The sequence below is a fragment of the Calonectris borealis genome, chromosome W (assembly GCF_964195595.1).
Source record: "Calonectris borealis chromosome W, bCalBor7.hap1.2, whole genome shotgun sequence".
NCBI lineage: Eukaryota > Metazoa > Chordata > Aves > Procellariiformes > Procellariidae > Calonectris > Calonectris borealis.
This window is the reverse complement of record NC_134351.1, coordinates 13033538-13053823: the sequence shown is the minus strand read 5'-3', so window position 1 is coordinate 13053823 and position 20286 is coordinate 13033538.

Here is a 20286-nt window from a genome sequence, read left to right as displayed (position 1 = left end):
CCCACACCAACCAAGGTCTCAGCTATTAAGAGTCAGCCTTTTTCTGTTCAAGGGAGAGGGTACCAGTGGCACACACCACGTGCAATCCTGTGGTTCTGTCTGCGTGACCAGTGGGAGGACATGAGGAAGTGGGATGGTGAACCTACCTGGAGACTAGAAGCTCGGGTACAGGAACTGCAAGGAAAAACAACAGCCAAAAAGCATCCTGTGGAGGAATCAATGTCTGAGAGTACAAGCAGTATCATAGCGTTGGTAAACAAGAAGCCGTGGGAAGATGGGAAGTGAAAGAAGCCGTGGGAAAAAAGGGAGGTAAACGTGACAGCTTGCGGTTCTGAGGGCGTGACAAAAGATAAAGAAATTAGCGGAAGAGTGTCGAGATGACCTTTGCTTAGGGGATGTACTAGGGAATTCTTTGAAGTGCATACGTGGCATAATGTGAGGTATAAAAGGCGCTTGTGCTGTATAATAAAGGATTTCGTCTTTGTCTTCGTTCCCTCTCAGACGGAGTCCGTGCCCTTAAATCGCCACAAATAGCGCCCGAACAGGGACACTCTGTCTGAAGGGCCATAAAGTCGGCAATTGCCGATCCGGTGGCAAGCCCCGCTGAACTGCAAAGCCGTTGAAAGGAAACGGGATAAAAGCTGTTGAAAGGAAACAGGATAGCGACGTCGCGTAATTGTCTCTGCAGAACAGAGGTGAGCAGCGGGGGGCGGTAGTCATGGGTTCAAACATGACAAAGGAGGAAAATACTGTTTGCAGGACCATGGAATTGATCCTGAAGAAATATCAAGTAACCATGGATCATGGGGACTTGAGACGACTCCTGAAGTGGGTGGCAACCACCGTTAAGGGAGTCGATTCTACTAACATTTATGACCTAAAAATTTGGAATGAAGCAGGCACCCAGCTTTGGGATGCTGCCACTCGTTCGGACTCGGTGGCTGCGGGGCTGCTAGCGCCCTGGAGGACTCTGAATGAGACCCTAAAAAAACATGTCAGTGCTAAAGACAAGCTGAGAGGTGAAAACTCAGGAGGGAGCGCATCTGTGGCCAAAGAGCCTTCTGCGCCCCCAGCCACTGAGGCTGGAGTGGTGGCTGCCTGGGGGGAGCAGGGTAGCGACAGTGATGATCCCAACCCGTTCGATCTGGGGCCGGTCGACCCAGAGAAAGAGCCGGACTTATATCCCCCGGATCCGCATGATGTGTGGAAGGGGATTCAAAGGGAGGCAGAGAAAGAAGGGGACTCTGACCTCGCGGTTAAGCTCCGTGAGGTCTGGGCGTTCCCGGTGATTTACGAAGCTCATCAAAGGCCCCGGTGGGAGGGTCTGAGTTTCCAAGTAGTGAAGGAGTTGAGAAGGGGAGTGATTGAATTTGGCCTCGGTGCCCCCTACTCTGCAAACATGCTAGGGTCAGTCATGAGGAGTTATACGTTATGTCCGCACGATTGTAAAACACCGGCACAATTGTTGCTCTCCTCTGCTCAGTTTATGCTCTGGAATGGGGAGTGGCGGCGACTCTGTGAGGCAAAAGCCCTGGACTATTTGGGGCGGCCCGTGGCAGATCCACTGAGATTATTGGGAGTTGATGCACTGGTAGGAGAGGGTCGATACGCCGCTGCCTCTGCCCAGGTACTACTCCCAATGGAAGCCCTAAATGATTCAAAGAATCTTGCCTACCTAGCATTTATGAAGGTCCCCGATGTAGGGAAGCCCCAGCGCTCGTTTACTAATTTTAGGCAGGGAGCGCAGGAACTGTATATGAAATTTATCGAGACATTAAAAGATGCTTTGGACAAACAAGTAGAGAATGAGGAAGCGCAGCAAATATTATTACAAAAATTGGCAATTGAAAACGCTAACGCGGATTGCCAGAAGGTGCTCCGTCTGTTAAAAAACCCTACGGTAGTTGAAATGATAGAGGAATGCAACCGTGTGGGGACCACGGAGCACCAGGCTGTGGCGATGGCTGCTGCTTTTGCAAACATTAAGCTTAGCCAACAGACGTGCTTCACCTGTGGCCGTCCCGGTCACTTTAAGAGACAGTGCCCGCAGGCAGGCAGGCGGAGGCGGGAACCGGCTGACTCACAACTGGGAATGTGTCCAAAATGTAGGAAGGGCCGGCACTTTGCGAATCAATGCCGGTCGCGGTATGATAAAGACGGTCAGTCTATTCAGGGAAACGGTTGCAGGAGCACGGGGAGGGGCCGCGCGATGACACAAGCAACCCCCCATGCGATGATGCAAACTGCCCCCAGCCCCCCGCTGGCATCCGTGCCTCCGAATTATCCTCCTGGACACGGGGAAGTGCCGGCGTGGACTTGGCCCCCTCCCACCCAGTGAACCTGACTCCTACGGCTGTTCAAGCGGTGCCCATCGGAGTGTGGGGGCCGCTAGGTGGCGGTTACAGCGCACTCTTACTGGGACGTTCATCCGCCACGTTACAGGGCTTGTTCGTTCTCCCTGGGGTTATCGATGCAGACTATACGGGAGAAATTAAAATCATGTTGTGGACGCCTACTCCGCCCTGTTACGTGCCGGCAGGAGCGCGAATAGCACAGCTCGTCTACTTTCGAGCTGCCCCTCCTGCGGCGGAGCCTCAGGAACTGGGGGGTGAAGGTTTTGGTTCCACCGGCACGCCACAACTGTGGTGGGCGCAGCCTGTCGCTGCGGGGCGACCGCAACTGACTTGCTGCCTGTCAGGCGGTGGCCCTCAGCAGTCTGTGCGCATCAGCGGCCTTACTGATACCGGAGCTGACGTGACAGTCATTGCGCAGTCACACTGGCCAGCTCAATGGCCGACGAAACAGGTCCCGATTGCCCTTACAAGTATCGGAGGGCAAACAGCACCACTGCAGAGTGTTCAATTAATTCAAATCGAGGGACCGGAGGGTCAGCGGGCCAATGTCTGACCGTTCGTTCTTCCGGCCCCTCTCACGCTGTGGGGACGAGACTGTTTGTCACAATGGGGAATCGTGCTGGGGACAAATTTATCCTAGGGGCTACTGATCGGCAGCACACCCTGAAGTTGCAATGGTCCTGTGAAAAGCCTATATGGGTGGATCAGTGGCCCCTCCCCACGGATAAGCTGCATCACTTGCAGGACCTAGTTGCTGAGCAGCTGCGCGCTGGGCACATTGTGCCATCCACGAGCCCATGGAACTCACCAGTTTTTGTCATCCAGAAGAAATCAGGAAAGTGGAGGCTCCTTCACGATCTAAGACGTATAAATGAGGCTATAGAGGACATGGGAGCTCTACAGCCAGGTCTCCCTTCACCAACCATGATACCTATGAACTGGCACATCACTATAATAGACCTTAAGGACTGTTTTTTTACCATTCCGCTACACCCAGATGACGCGCCGCGGTTTGCTTTTACTGTACCCGCGACCAATGTAGCCCAGCCGAGTCAACGGTACCATTGGACGGTGCTCCCGCAAGGCATGAAGAATAGTCCCACCATATGTCAATGGTTCGTGGCTCGGGCCCTTAGTCCAGCCCGCGCCCAATTGCCTGAAGTCGTAATTTATCATTATATGGATGATATCCTTGTAGCAACCCCCTCTGAGGCCATGATACGAGGGGCCATGGAGGTTGTCGTAACGAGCCTCCAGCGTAACGGCTTGATAGTTGCCCCAGAAAAGGTGCAGCAGACCGCTCCCTGGAAATATCTAGGGTGGCGCATTACTGAGCAAACTGTGATACCGCAAGGGCTCAAGATCAGTAGTCAGGTCTGTGGAGAAGAATTAAGAGGTGGCCTAATGAGCACCAGCTGATTCAAGAGCCAAAACAGGTGAAGGGAATTGTGAGCAGACATGTGATCGTTGCCAGAAGGAAGATATAAGGGAGACGAATGGGGTGAGACAGGTAATGGAGAGAGATAGTAGGGCTGCTGTGTTATGATAAAGGCTCCAGTATTGTAACAATAAAGGATTTTGTGCATGTATATGTGAGGGTCTGTGCAATCATACACCACAATTGGTGCCTGAACAGGGACAGAAAGAAGAAAACCTGAAGAAAGGAAATAGAAATATCTCGTGGTGAGCCCTGCTGAACTGCAAAAGCTGTTGAAAGGAAACGGGATAGCGATGTTGCATAATTGTCTCTGCAGGACAGAGGTGAGCAGCTGTGCAGAAGTTATATGAACTTTATATGTTAGTCATAGGGCAGTCAGCATCTCAGTCACAGAAGCTTCTTTCTGAGGAAACCATAGGGTGTTATGATTTAGCCCTACGGCAAAAGGTGGGAAACAGAACTGCAGAGGAGGAAAACTTTGTAATTAGAAGTTCCAGAGGGAATATTGTGACCTAGTGAATTGTGTATACAGCTCTGTAGAAGCTGTATCCTGCAGACAGGTGTTGCAAAATGTGACTGATTCAGCAATACTAGAGGGAGAATCAAAAGATAGGAAAGATTTGTTTGAACTTGCACCAATAGCAGATGAAATTTTACAGTGACAGAGCCTAAAGACACTTTTTTGGTCTTCCATTGTGAAACCAGCACCATTTGTTCCCCCCCAAGAAAATCTGCTGTGGGGATTTGCAGCCTGCCCGCCCCCCCCCCCCCCCATATTGGACTACATCATTTCTTCTGTTCTAAAAAGCTAAAAGAGCCTCTCATACAGGAAACGGTTTCCCCCCTCAGCTGTGATGAGATGTGTCTCTATTCTTTTGTGTTCTGTTTCAGTGATGTAGAGTGATCCTAAATCTAACACTTGATCTTCCTTGATGTTGTTGTTGTTTTTTGGTTAGAGAGTCTGATGCTCTAGAGGAAAGAGAACTGTGTGATGGAAAACAGGAAAGGTTTTTGTATTAGAAGTGTAAAGTTTGTATCTTTGTATTAGAAGTGTTGAGTTTTTATAAAATGTATAAAAGAAAATAGGTTTAGTAAGTTGAGATTAATATTTGTAAGTTTGTATAAAAGAAAATAGGTTTAGTAAGCTAAACATTGTATTAGGAGTGTTAAGTTTGTATGCTGTTTTGTTATGTAGAATTGATTTTTGTGTTGTAGCGTAAGTAATTTCTGCAGGCTGTAAAGTTATATGATAAAAAGAAGGTAGGTTTAGTAAGTTAAGATTAATATTTGTCTGGCTAAAAAGGAAATAAGTCTTTGTATTAGAAGTGTTAAGTTTGTCAAGATTAATATTTGTAAGTTTACACATTGTTGAAAAACAGTTGTTTTGAAGATGATTCCATTTAATTTTCTGAATGCTACTAAACTTTCTGTTTCTTTTTTGTGGAAAGTATTCTGGCCAACTCTGATAATCAAAAAAAAAAAAAACAACTTTAAAATCTGCTTTGGCATCTGGGGGAATGGATAAATCAGATGTGAGTTAAACTTCATGAAGAATAATCCAAAAGAAAACAGGAAAATGCAAGAAAAAAAAAGGGGGAATGTAATGCTTCTCCAGGCAATGCCTGTAATTTATTGACCTGACAGAGTGCCAGAGTATGCTCATTTACCATAGGAGGTGATTAAGGAGGTATGCAAATCAATAAAAGAATATGGGTTACAGGTTTCATTTACTATAAACTTATTGCAAGCAATAGGGGAATCATATATGATGACTCCTTTAGATTGGAAGTCTATATTATGCCTTGTTTTGTCAGTGATGCAGTATTCTGTGTGGTTTTCTGAGTATTGTGAACTTGTTCTTGTGAATATGAACTTGTTCTTGTGAATGCAATGGACAATTTGCAACTACCCCATGGGCAAGATGAAATGTTAGGTGAAGGGAATTGGGTGTCAAGTGCTCCATGAGCTGCCTTGCCTTGTGAAGTGCTTACACAGGTGGCCGATTTGGTTATCGATTACTAACTGCTATACAATGTTAAATAGAGTCTTCTGAAGCTACTGAGTTGTTGCCTTTTTCAGCTTGCAATTGAGAATGCTACAAAATCATAAACAAAAAAGGGGGAGATGTGGAGAAGAATTAAGAGGTGGCCTAATGAGTGCCAGCTGATTCAAGAGCTGAAACAGGTGAAGGGAATTGTGAGCAGACATGTGATCGTTGCTGGAAGGAAGATATAAGGGAGACGGATTGGGTGAGAGTGGCAATGGAGAGAGAGATGGTAGGGCTGCCCTGTTATGATAAAGGCTCTAGTATTGTAACAATAAAGGATTCTGTGCATGTATATGTGAGGGTCTGTGCAATCATACACTACAAGGTCCACACCCTGACTGATTTGCAGAAATTATTGGGCACCATCAATTGGGTAAGGTCTCTGTTGGGAATCAACAATGAGCTGTTGAGACCTCTGTTTAATTTGCTAAAAGGTGATCCTGCGTTGGGGTCTTGACGAACGTTAACCCCCGAGGCTCAGCAAGCGTTGCAGCGGATTGCTACAATGATATCGGCTCGGCAAGCACAGCGCTGTGATCCAGAGCTTCCTTTTCAGTTAGCAATAGTGAACACTGACTTCCAACCATATGGTTTGTTGTTTCAATGGAAGCCAACACCCAGCGGCGAACAGTTGTTGGTCATAGAATGGGTGTTTCTTCCCCATCAATTTGGAAAAACCATCACCACTAGAGCAGAAATGTTTGCATCCCTGGTCATGAGAGGGAGGCAACGGTTGATAGCGCTGTGCGGAAAAGAGCCGCATACCATTTACATTCCTGTTGTGATGCCTATGCTAACTTGGTTGATGCAAATGTCTGTACCTTTTCAAATGGCTATGGAAGGTTTTACAGGAGCGATTTCTATTCACCCTCCCAGTCATAAATGGCTGCAGTCCCCGCTACCACTGCAGCAATTGCCGAAATGTAGCGTGACCCCTTTGGACGCTCTAACGGTCTTCACGGATGGGTCCGGGCCCACGGGTAAGTCTGTCCTTGTCTGGAAGGACGACCACGATCAATGGCAATCTGATATCCGGAAACAAGATGGTTCACCACAAATCGTGGAGTTGGCGGCAGTGGTACGAGTGTTTGAAAAATGGCAATGCCCCGTCAACATCGTGACTGATTCTGCATATGTTGCAGGGGTAGTGTCCTGCATGGAGTTTGCTCATTTCAAAGATGTAAATAATGCCCAGCTTTTTGCTCTGTTTAAAACCCTCAGAGAATGCATTCATCGACGGATCCACTCTTTTTTTATATTACATATCAGATCTCATACTGCATTGCCGGGGCACCTGGTTGAGGGAAACCGGTTGGCTGATTCGCTTGCAGGGGCTGTTGTTGTCCCGGGGAAATTTGAGCAAGCGAGGCATTCACATGACTTTTATCATCAGAACGCTAAGGCCTTGGCTAGAATGTTTCATTTACCACTTATGCAAGCATGCCAAATTGTCACTGCATGCCCTGAGTGCCAGTGTGCGGGCCCTCCACAGCCGGGGGGAGTCAACCCTCGTGGCTTGCAGGCGCTCGAACTTTGGCAGACTGATGTTACACATCTTCCCGACTTTGGTCGACTCAAATGTGTCCACGTCTCAGTGGATTCATTTTCGGGAGCAATTGCAGCCACAGCCCACACTGGGGAAAAGTCCCGGGATGTCCGAAAACATTTTCTTCTTGCTTTTGCCATTCTCGGAGTACCGAGCAAAATAAAAACAGATAATGGCCCCGGGTACGTTGCCCAAGCCACATGGACCTTCCTGCAAACATGGGGAATCACTCATATCACGGGAATTCCACACAGTCCCACAGGGCAAGCCGTTGTTGAGCGCGCGCACCGTTCGCTCAAAGACATGTTAACAAAACAAAAAGGGGGAGTAGGGGATTTGACCCCACAGGAAAGATTGGCAAAAGCTGTTTATGTTCTTAATTTTCTCCATCGGTGGGCTGAGGAAGGTGGACCCCCGATTTGCAGACATTTTGATTCTGTTGAAGGTCATGAGGCAATCATAAGGGACAAGGCGTGGGTAAAGGTGAGAAACCTGGAATCTCATGAGTGGGAAGGCCTGTTTTCATTGATAACCTGGGGTCGAGGGTATGCTTGTGTCTCCACAGATCGAGGACCAAGATGGGTACCAGCGCGGTTCGTCAAGCAGTCTTTTTCACCGTTGTCGCAGGCGTAAGCGCGTTTTGGGCCCCACCGCAGCCCAAAGAGAACATCTGGATCGCCCTTGCGAATCAGACAGGCCAGGAGACCATTTGCCTTTTGCTCTCGTCGCCTGGAAATCCTTTTTCCACCTGCTTAGTGGGACTCCCGTGGGACAATTGGACCCTAGGTCTCACGGAGACGCATGCAACACTTTGTAGTGGCGGCCGCAATGTGACTGACAATTGGGGCGGATGTTTGGTGTACCGTCTGCCCCTGAGTGTAGAGCCATAAGAGAGAATTATTTGGGCTTGGTAAAATGGGTAATGAGTTTGATTGAACTGGGAATTATATGTTTGATTGTATTTGTATGTATTCTTGTGTGTGTACTATGTTTATTGCAATGTGTGAAATGAATAATAGAAAAGTCAGTTAGCTTAGTGTTTGTTGTAAAAGAAAAAGGGGGAGATGTGGAGGAATCAATGTTTGAGAGTACAAGCAGTATCATAGCGTTGGTAAACAAGAAGCCATGGGAAGATGGAAAGTGAAAGAAGCCATGGGGGGAAAAAAGGGGAGGTAAGACGTGACAGCTCGCGGCTCTGAGGGCGTGACAAAAGATAAAGAAATTAGCGGAAGAGTGTCGAGATGACCTGTGCTTAAGGGATCTACTAGGAAATTCTTTAAAGTGCATATGTGGCATAATGTGAGGTATAAAAAGGCGCTTGTGCTGTATAATAAAGGATTTCGTCTTTGTCTTCGTTCCCTCTCAGACGGAGCCTGTGCCCTTAATCGCCACACATCCATCCAGGAAAATTACTGCTCCAGTGTATGTTGGGCAGAGTAGAAGGGCTGATCGCACTTTTGACCCTGATGGAGGGACTTCTGGTTTGTAGTTACAGAAATCAAGTAATGAAGTCTCCAACCAGGAATAGAGGGGCCCTGCCTTTGTCCACGTGGAGGAAAGGGACAACCAGGTTTACTGGACTGTGTGGATTCGATGGCCTGGTACATCAGCCCCATGGGAGTATAAAGCCGTAGTGGACACTGGTGCACAGTGTACTCTAATACCATCAGATTACGAAGGGGCAGAATCCATCTGTATTTCTGGAGTGACAGGGGGATCCCAAGAGTTAACTGTATTGGAGGCCAAAGTGAGCCTAAGTGGGAATGAGTGGCAGAAGCACCCCATTGTGACTGGCCCAGAGGCTCCATGCATCCTTGGCATAGACTACCTCAGGAGAGGGTATTTCAAGGACCCAAAAGGGTACTGGTGGGCTTTTGGTATAGCTGCCTTGATTATGGAGAAGATTAAACAGCTGTCTAGCTTGCCTGGTCTCTCGGAGGACCCTTCTGTTGTGGGGTTGCTGAGGGTTGAAGAACAGCAGGTGCCGATCGCTACTGTAAAAGTGCACTGGTGACAATATCGCACCAATTGAGACTCCCTGGTTCCCATCCATAAGCTGATTTGTCGACTGGAGATCCAGGAGTGATCAGCAAGACTCGCTCACCCTTTAATAGTCCCATATGGCCAGTGCAAAAACCTAACGGAGAGTGGAGGCTGACAGTGGACTATCAAGGCCTGAACGAAGTCACGCCAGCGCTGAGCACTGCCATACAAGATATGCAAAAACTCCAATATGAACTAGAGGCAAAGGCAGCCAAATGAATGGTATGCGACAAGTGATATCGCTAACGCATTTTTCTCCATCCCTTTGGCAGCAGAGTGCAGGTCACAGTTTGCTTTCACTTGGAGGGGCGTCCAGTACACCCGGAACCGACTGCACCAGGGGTGGAAACACAGCCCTACCATTTGCCATGGACTAATCCAAACTACAGTGGAACAAGGTGAAGCTCCAGAACAGCTGCAAAACATTGATGACATCATCGTATGGGGCAGCACAGCAGAGGAAGTGTTTGAGAAGAGGAGAAGAATAATCCAGATTGTTTTGAAAGCTGGTTTTGCCATAAAACAAAGTAAGGTCAAGGGACCTGCACAGGAGATCCAGTTTTTAGGACTAAAATGGCAAGATGGACGTCGTCAGATCCCAATGGATGTGATCAACAAAATAACAGCCATGTCCCCACCAACTAGCAAAAGGGAAACACAAGCTTTCTTAGGCGTTGTGGGCTTTTGGAGAATGCATATTCCAGATTACAGCCTGATTGTAAGCCCTCTCTATCACATGACCAGGAAGAAGAACAACTTTGAATGGGGCCCTGAGCAGCAGCAAGCCTTTGAACAAATTAAACGGGAGATAGTTCATGCAGTAGCCCTTGGGCCCGTCTGGACAGGACAAGATGCTTTACACTGCAGCCAGGGATAATGGCCCCATCTGGAGCCTCTGGCAGAACGTGCCTGGAGAGTCTTGAGGTTAACCCCTGGGGTTCTGGAGTCGGGGATATAGAGGATCCGAGGCCAGCTACACTCCAACTGAGAAGGAGATATTGGCAGCATATGAAGGGATTTGAGCTGCTTTGGAAGTGGTTGGTACTGAAGCACAGCTCCTCCTGGCACCCTGACTACCTGTGCTGGGCTGGATGTTCAAAGGGAGGGTCCCCTCTACACATCGTGCAACCGATGCTACGTGGAGTAAGTGGGTCGCACTGATCACACAATGGGCCCGAATAGGAAACCCCAGTCGCCCAGGAATATTGGAAGTGATCACGAACTGGCCAGAAGGCAAAGATTTTGGAATATCCCCAGAGGAGGAGGTGACACGTGCTGAAGAGGCCCCACTGTATAACAAACTGCCAGAAAATGAGAAGCAATATGCCCTGTTCACTGATGGGTCCTGTCACCTTGTGGGAAAGCATTGGAGGTGGAAAGCTGCTGTATGGAGTCCTATACGCCAAGTCGCAGAAACTGCTGAAGGAGAAGGTGAATCGAGCCAGTTTGCAGAGGAGAAAGCCATCCAGCTGGCCTTGGACATTGCCGAAAGATAAAAATGGCGAGTCCTTTATCTCTAGACTGACTCCTGGATGGTGGCAAATGCCCTGTGGGGGTGGTTGCAGCAGTGGAAGCAGAACAACTGGCAGCGCAGAGGCAAACCCATCTGGGCCGCCGCGTTGTGGCAAGATATTGCTGCCCGGGTAGAGAACCTGGCTGTAAAAGTACGTCATGTAGATGCTCACGTACCCAAGAGTCGGGCCACTGAAGAACATCAAAACAACCAGCAGGTGGACCAGGCTGCTAAGTTTGAAGTGGCTCAGGTGGATCTGGACTGGCAACATAAGGGTGAATCATTTATAGCTTGGTGGGCCCATGACGCCTCAGGCCATCAAGGAAGAGATGCAACATACAGATGGGCTCGTGATCGAGGGGTGGACTTAACCATGGACGCTATTGCACAGGTTATCCATGAATGTGAAACATGCGCTGCGATCAAACAAGCCAAGTGAGTAAAGCCTCTTTGGTATGGAGGACGATGGTTGAAATAGAAATATGGGGAGGCCTGGCAGATTGATTATATCACACTCCCACTAACCCACCAAGGCAAGCACTATGTGCTCACCATGGTGGAAGCAACCACAGGATGGCCAGAAACATACCCTGTGCCCCATGCCACTGCCAGGAACACCATCCTGGGCCTTGAAAAGCAAGTCCTATGGCGACATGGCACCCCAGAAAGAATTGAGTCAGACAACGGGACTCATTTCCGAAACACCCTCATAGACACCTGGGCCAAAGAGCATGGCATTGAGTGGGTATATCACATCCCCTATAATGCACCAGCCTCTGGGAAAATGGAATGATACAACGGACTGCTAAAGACAACACGGAGGGCGATGGGTGGTGGGACATTCAAGCATTGGGATACACATTTAGCAAAAGCCACCTGGTTAGTCAACACCAGGGGTTCTTTCAATTGAGCTGGCCCTGCCCAATCAAAACCCTTAAGTACTGTAGAGGGGGATAAAGTCCCTGTCGTGCACATAAGAAATATGCTGGGGAAGACGGTCTGGGTTACTCCTGCCTCTGGCAAGGGAAAACCCATCCGTGGGATTGCTTTTGCTCAAGGCCCTGGGTGCACTTGGTGGGTAATGCGAAAGGATGGGGAAGTCCAGTGTGTACCTCAAGGGGATTTGATTTTGGGTGAAAATAGCCAATGAACTGAATTGTATGATGTTAATTGCTATATAATACTGCATGTCATCACTTCTATGGTTGCTATATGTCATATCAACGGTATTGCAGTAAGAATCACCCAGATTAATGAAGAATGAACTCTGATGAAACCGAGGAAAGTGCAGTGATGATAGAACCGGAGAAGCACAGCGATAATGGAACCAGAACTGGCTTCAGGATGCAACAGTCCAACATCGTACACCATCTGTCCTGCCCTGAAAGACTGTTCTGACAGATGGAGCCCAAAGTCATGGACTAAATGAACTCAATGGACATTTTAGAGGGATGGCCCATAGACTAAGAGAATGATATCTGTGTGTATATATCAAAAGACAAGAGAAGTGGTGGTGATTAATTGGAATATATTGGAAAATGTGAGACCTGGGCATGACGTAGATGGTATAGAATAAGGGGTGGATACTGTCCTGGTTTCAGCTGGGTTAGAGTTAATTTTCTTCCTAGCAGCTGGTATAGTGCTGTGTTTTGGATTTAGTATGAGAAGAATGTTGATAACACACTGATGTTTTAGTTGTTGCTAGTTAGTGTTTATTTAGTCAAGGACTTTCCAGCTTCCCATGCTCTGCCAGGTGCACAAGAAGCTGTGAGGGAGCATAGCCAGGACAGCTGACCCAACTGGCCAATGGGGTATTCCATACCATATGACATCATGCTCAGTATGTAAACAGGAGGCGTGGTCCAGGAAGTAGCGATCGCTGCTTGGTATTGGTCCTCGGGTGGTGAGCAATTGCTTTGTGTATCACTCATTTTCTATATTCTATCATCATTATTATTAATATTATTATTATCCCTTCCTTTTCTGTTCTATTAAACTGTCTTTATCTCAGTCCACGAATTTTACTTTTCTTTTTTCCTATTATCTCCCCCATCCCAATGTGGGGCGTCGGGAGTGAGCGAGCGGCTTTGTGGTGTTTTGCTGCCTGCCGCGTTAAACCACAAGAAAACCAAAAAAAAACCTTCCCAGTCCTGTGACCATGATAACATGGTATAGGTGACCAATAAGCACTATTACCTGGGGAAAGCTGACTTATACGATACAGAGAGACATGAACCTCACTTTTGCTGGAGAATACGAGATAATCTCCTCAGGGCTGCTTACAGCTTCTTTTGCACAGTATTTCTGTCTGTATTCAGTTATTGCCTACACTGCATACAGGTGAAGATTGTTGTAGTTTATTCTGAAGTGGTAGAAATAACCTAATGAGGTTATAATTAATTTCACCTTATCACATAGTAGAATTTTAATCTTCAAGAAACAAGGACATTGTCTTAGACCCATTCAGTCCAAAATTAGAGATTGTATGGGTGAAGAGACCTATCTATCCAAAGCTCTTTCTGTAGCCTATGTGTCGTGGTTTAACCCCGGCTGGCAACTAAGCACCACACGGCTGCTCGCTCACTCCCCCTCCAGTGGGATGGGGGAGAGAATCGGAAGAGTAAAAGTGAGAAACTCGTGGGTTGAGATAAAGACCGTTTAATAGGGAAAGCAAAAGCCGCGCACGCAAGCAAAGCAAAGCAAGGAATTCATTCACTACTTCCCATTGGCAGGCAGGTGTTCAGCTATCTCCAGGAAAGCAGGGCTCCATCACGCGTAACAGTTACTTGGGAAGACAAATGCCATCACTCCAAACGTCCCCCCCTTCCTCCTTCTTCCCCCAGCTTTTTTTGCTGAGCATGATGTCATATGGTATGGAATATCCGTTTGGTCAGTTGGGGTCAGCTGTCCCAGCTGTGTCCCCTCCCAGCTTCTTGTGCACCTCCAACCTACTCGCTGGCGGGGCAGTGTGAGGAGTAGAAAAGGCCTTGACTCTGTGTAAGCACTGCTCAGCAATAACAAAAACATCAGTGTTATCAACACTATTTTCATCACAAATCCAAAACATAGCCCTATACAAGCTACTATGAAGAAATTTAACTCTATCCCAGCCAAAACCAGCACATTCTCCACCCCTTATTCCATACCATTTGTCACGTTCAGGTCCCACCCTATCGCAATACATCCTCATTAACCACCCATTCCCCCCTGTAAAATGTTTGTGAAATGTCCATGAAATATTCATTGAGTTCATTTGGTCTATGACTTTGGGCTCCATCTGTTATGGTGGTCACTCAGGTCAGAGAGGTGATGTGTTGCATGGAGTTACTGGGCACCAAAGCCAGCTCAGTTCGGTTCACTGCTGCACTTGCACTGCTTCTTGTAAGGCTTGTCCTCCATTGGTTCAGGTGGTTCCTGCTAGAGTAATTCCTATAACATGCAACTCAAATCATGGTTTATAACAATTTAAAGGTATATCCATTGCATTCCCCACCCCTGATCTCTTTGGACTAGACCATAAGTTTAACATTGCAATGAATTCCTCCTCTTGCCTCTAGCCTGGCTAGCAGCGAGAGGTTCCTGCTATGATACCTTTGACATATGGCGGCCGCAGCAGTGGTGACATACAGCATCATGTAACACTGCCATCATACAACTCAAATCATGGATTGTTTTCACCCAGGATTAAATCACCTTGAGGTACACATTGGACTCCCCCATCCTTCTGCATTACCCACCAAGCGCACCCAGGCCCTTGAGCAAAAACAATCCCACGAATAGGTTTGCCCTTTCCTGAGGAAGGAATAACCCAGACTGTCTTTCCCAGCCAGTTCCTTATATGTACTACAGGGACCTTATCTCCTTCCACAGTGCACAGGGGTTTTTATTGGGCGGGGCCAGGTCGACTGGCAGATCATCTAGCGTTAAATAGCCAAGTGGCTTCTGCTAAATGCGTATCCCAATGCTTGAATGTCCCACCACCCATTTCTCTCAGTGTAGCTTTTAACAGTCCATTGTATCATTCAGTTTTCCCAGAGGCTGGTGCATGATAGGGGATGTGATATACCCACTCAATGCCATGCTCTTTGGCCCAGGTGTCTATGAGGGTGTTTCGGAAATGAGTCCCGTTGTCTGACTCAATTCTTTCTGGGGTGTCATGTTGCCACAGGACTTGCTTTTCAAGGCCGGAGATAGTATTCCGGGCAGTGGCATGGGGCACAGGGTATGTTTCCAACCATCCAGTAGGTGCACGTTCTACATTCATGGATAACCTGTGCAATGGCATCAGTGGTCAAGTCCACCCCTCAATCACAAGCCCATCTATATGTTGCATCTCTTCCTTGATGGCCTGAGGTGTCATGGGCCCACCATGCTATAAATGATTCACCCTTATGTTGCCAGTCCAGATCCACCTGAGCCACTTCAATCTTAGCAGCCTGGTCCGCCTGCTGGTTGTTTTGATGTTCTTCAGCGGCCTGACTCTTGGGTACGTGAGCATCTACGTGATGTATCGCTTAGCAGCAATATTGCCGCCGGTGCACTGTTATGGTAGCGATTGGTACCTGTTGTTATTTGACCTTCAACAACCCCACAACAGAAGGGTCCTCTGAGAGACCGGGCAAGGTGGACAGCTGTTTAATTTCCTCCGTCTCCAGGGCAGCTATACCAAAAGCCCACCGGTACCCTTTTGGGTCCTTAAAATACCCTCTCCTGAGGTAGTCTATGTCAAGGATGCACGGAGCCTCTGGGCCAGTCACAATGGGGTGCTTCTGCCACTCATTCCCGGTTAGGCTCACTTTGGCCTCCAATACAGTTAACTCTTGGGATCCCCCTGTCACTCCAGAAATACAAATGGGTTCTGCCCCTTCATAGCTTGATGGCATCAGGGTACACTGTGCACCGGTGTCTACTAGAGCCTTATACTCCTGTGGGTCTGATGTGCCAGGCCATCAAATCCACACAGTCCAGTAAACCCGGTTGTCCCTTTCCTCCACCTGGCCGGAGGCAGGGCCCCTCTAGTTCCGGTCATAGTACTCGTTACTCACTTCTTGTAGATGCGAATCAGAAGTCCCTTTATTAATATCGGAAGTAATGTCAGCCCTTCTACTCTGTCTGGGGAACTGCTCACTGGAGAATGGAGCAGCATTTTTCCTGGGAGAACCCCCTTGTGTGATTTTTTTTCCTTGCAACTCACGTACCCGTGCCTCTAGGGTTGAGGTAGGTTTTCTATCCTACTTCCTCATGTCCTCTCCATGGTCACACAGGTAAAACCACAGGGTGCCCCGGGGTGTGTACCCACGATATCTCCTCTCTTGAGCAGAGGGATGCTTACTCCTAATGGATGAGATACTGGTCCATACAGGTGGGGAGTAGGACATATCTTCTTTGAGTTGCTGGACCTCTCGAGACATTTTCTCCAGAGCAGAGAAGCAGGCCCGTAGGGAGGAAGAGAGACTTTCTTCATATTGCCAGAATTGGCCAGCCAATTCATCCACCGTTTTTACCTTTTCATCTCTCCAGGTCATTATTGCCAATGAGTTTGCATAAGATGCTGGTGCACTCCGTACCAACTTCCGCCACATGGGTTGGGTGCACTTGACTTCATCTGGATCTTTGGATAACTGCTCGTTGTTCAGGTCATCATAAATCACTTCCAGCATGGCTAATTCCCTCAGGTACTGGATACCTCTCTCCATGGTAGTCCACTTGCCTGGGTGGCATATAACATCTTCCTTGAAGGGATACCTTTTCTTCACGCCTGACAGCAGTCGCCTCCAGAGGCTGAGGACTTGTGCCCCTTGTCCAATCACTTTGTCAATGCCCCCTTCCCTAGAAAGGGATCCCAGCTGCTTGGCTTCCTTCCCCTCTAATTCCAGGCTACTGGCCCCATTATCCCAGCATCGGAGCAGCCAGGTGACAATGTGCTCGCCTGGACGACGACTGAAATCTTTTCGCATATCTCACAGCTCATTCAGGGATAGGGATTGAGTGGTTACCATCTCATTTACGGGTTCTGCCTCTTCCTCCTCCTGTTGTCGTGATGGCCCTGGTTCATTTTCATCCCTTACTAAACGAGCTGATTTTCTTGTGTATTTCTTCTTTATAGGGGCGACTGATACCGACACAGGTTGCTTCTCTGGTTCAGCTGCAGTGCCTGTCGCGGGGGTTTGAGTAGCCACGGTGCCTGTCACAGGAGTTGGAGTAGCCACAGTGCCTGTTCCTGGGGTTGATCTCTGGACGGTATTCCTGAGTAGTTGTTTAACCCTTAAGAAGTCCTGAACCACATTCAGGAGACATAGCAATAGGAACATGGTTGTTTGAACATCCCAAGGATATTCAAAATTCTCAGGGAATATTGTGGACATCTTCATGAAGAGGATAGAAGAAAAAGGAGTTTCTGGAGATATGAAAGGGAAGGTGAAGGAGTGGGGGAAAGTGTCCCCCCTTGTCTCCCCCATAAATTGGTTCTCTGAGGAGAAAAGGTAAAGAGTGTAATTATTAATAGTTTCTGAGAGGTGGCTCCCGAGGTACAGAGATGACGGCAATGCTGAGTAGAGATACCAGATTAGACTCACGACCAATGATTTTATCATATCATAAAACAGTGTTACACAGTGCAGCAACATGATAACCTTGACCCAGCTCCGAGCAGTGATGAACAGCACAACAGGGAACATATACTGCAAGTAAGGTATTACATAACCCAACATTGAGAGCCAGCCCCACAACTTTGAGAGCCAATAAATCAACATTGTGACCAGCGACTATTAAAACAATATAATGAATGCTTATAACAAATTTGCCTTAACACGCTGTGTTCAGATCTGTTCTTATCTCAACCCTTTGTGCCCCACGTTGGGCGCCAAAAAGGACTGTTGTGGTTTAACCCAGCAGGCAGCCAAACACCACACAGCCGCTCGCTCACTCCCGCCACACACAGTGGGATGGGGGAGAGAATCAAAAAAAATAAAAGTAAAATTCGTGGGTTGAGATAAAGACAGTTTAATAGAACAGAAAAGGAAGGGAAAATAATAATAATAACAATAATAAAAATGATAGAATATACAAAATGAGTGATGCACAATGCAATTGCTCACCACCCGCTGACTGATAGCTAAGAAATGATCCCTACTTCCTGGACCACGCCCCCTATTTACATACTGAGCATGATGTCACATGGTATGGAATACCCCGTTGGCCAGTTGGGTCAGCTGTCCTGGCTATGCTCCCTCCCAGCTTCTTGTGCACCTGGCAGAGCATGGGAAGCTGAGAAGTCCTTGACTAGCAGGGTACTTAGCAACAACTAAACATATCAGTGTGTTATCAACATTCTTCTCATACTAAATCCAAAACACAGCAGTAGGAAGAAAATTAACTCTATCCCAGCCGAATCCAGGACAGGGTTTTTTTTTAATATTTTTTAGGGAACTACTCTTGGAAGATGGTGAGGAAATGATTTTTAGAGAAGTCAATAGATGTGAGGACACTTGGCTATCAGGGAAACTCAAGGCAGAGATATGAAAAAATGAGCCATATAAAAGCACAATGCACAAGCTATGAAATATCTGTAGTATAATTAGCAGGTGTAGTCAGGAAATGAAAAACAGCTTTTCCTTGCAGATTTGCGCAGCTCTTTAACCTCACACCACATATAAAGCAATCTGTATTTTTCCTTCCTAATTGTATTTTAAGAACACAAGACAAATTAAACACAAGTAAAAATGTATGATTGCAATCGTACACAATTTACAGAGGTTTCAACTGATTAAAAATGCATCTAGACTTTGCGAGCAATATTTTATTCCCTTTTGTTTGTTTTGAATAGCAGTTCCTAGTGATCAAGGGTCACTGAACTCCATAACCTAATGAGTCAAGGAAGATAGAATATAGTCATAATATCTGGGATGACGAAAACAAAGGTGAGGTTTGTAAGCACTCTGGAGGATAGGATCTGGATTCAAAATGGTCTTGACAAAAATGGAAAGTCTTTCCAAAACCTCATAGTATGAAATTTTGTGAGACAATAACAAAATACTCTCAGTAGAAAGAAGCAGCTAATAAATGGCTGCAGAAGACAAATACTCAGGTAGGCAGAAATACCACACAAAAGGATCTGGGACTGCAGTGATTACAAACACAGCAGAAGTCAATGATTTTATGCTACTGGTGGGGGGAGTGGGAAGACAGAGTTTATTCTAGGATGCGTGTAAGGCAAGAAAGGCAACTATTACATAGTACTGATGGGGTCTCTGCTTCAAGGGAGATCTCCGTGAGCAGTCCATGTTTCAATAGCTATGTGCAAACTACCTTATGGGCAAATACAAGCGCAAGATTTATTGATGCAAGCTCACTCTGCTCTACTCATACTGGGGAGGGGGAGAAGCTATGTATCTGCCTTAGTACAGCCCTGAGCCCAAGTTTATAAATTTTACTAAGAGTCTAATTTTAGAAACTCGGGTTTTCTGACATGCTCATATGAACTTGCAGAGTGGGTTGACTTTTTTTTATTATTATTATTTTTTACTTTTTTGGTCAGAGCACAAGTAGAGGAAAAAATATCTGCCTATAACATGCATATGCAATGAAATGCAAAAAACCCCAAGGGTATGAAATATGACAGGCCATAAGTGGTTCACTGGATAGATAACGTAAGGTCAAATTGGGAATGTCAGGACCCAACTGGCTGAAAAAAAGGTAAATAACATGCCAGTAAAGGGAGAGTGAGACTAGGTAAAAATCAGTAGGAGAGGAGGTGTAACAAATCAACCACATGGCCATTACCTCTGCTAGAAAGGGAAAGGAGGAAAAAATACCAGCCTCTTCCAGATGAAGCTGTATATGTTTCTGTACACATGATGTATATTCCCAAAATAGAATTTTATTAGGATGCTGGCTGAATATATTCCTCTCAGAAAGTCTCTCAGGCTTTTTAAACACCACTTAGCCATCAGTATATTCTCTTTGTGTCTTACCCCAAAGGCAGCCTCATTTCCAATAGCAGAAGGACTCACAACACTTTCATTTAGGATCACCTTTAAGGGAGAGCCTTTCCTTTATGTAGCTTTTCCCACCCCACACCTGTGGGCAATCCAGGACAGCCCATTTATATTACAGCTTGGGTCACACACCTAATTTCTTCCTCCATTGTTAGCTATTTACTGCTAAGGGGTAGAGGGTGCATGACTCCAAAGACTCTTACATGTTAGCAGATAGTGGGTTAATCTGATAGGTAATTGACTGGGCTGTTCTGTGTTTTGTCAATTTGTGCACAGAGGGAACTGCTGCTGCTTGCAAAAGGGAGTGTGTGGTGGAGGAGCCCTGGTATCCTTCAGCTGGGACCTGTCC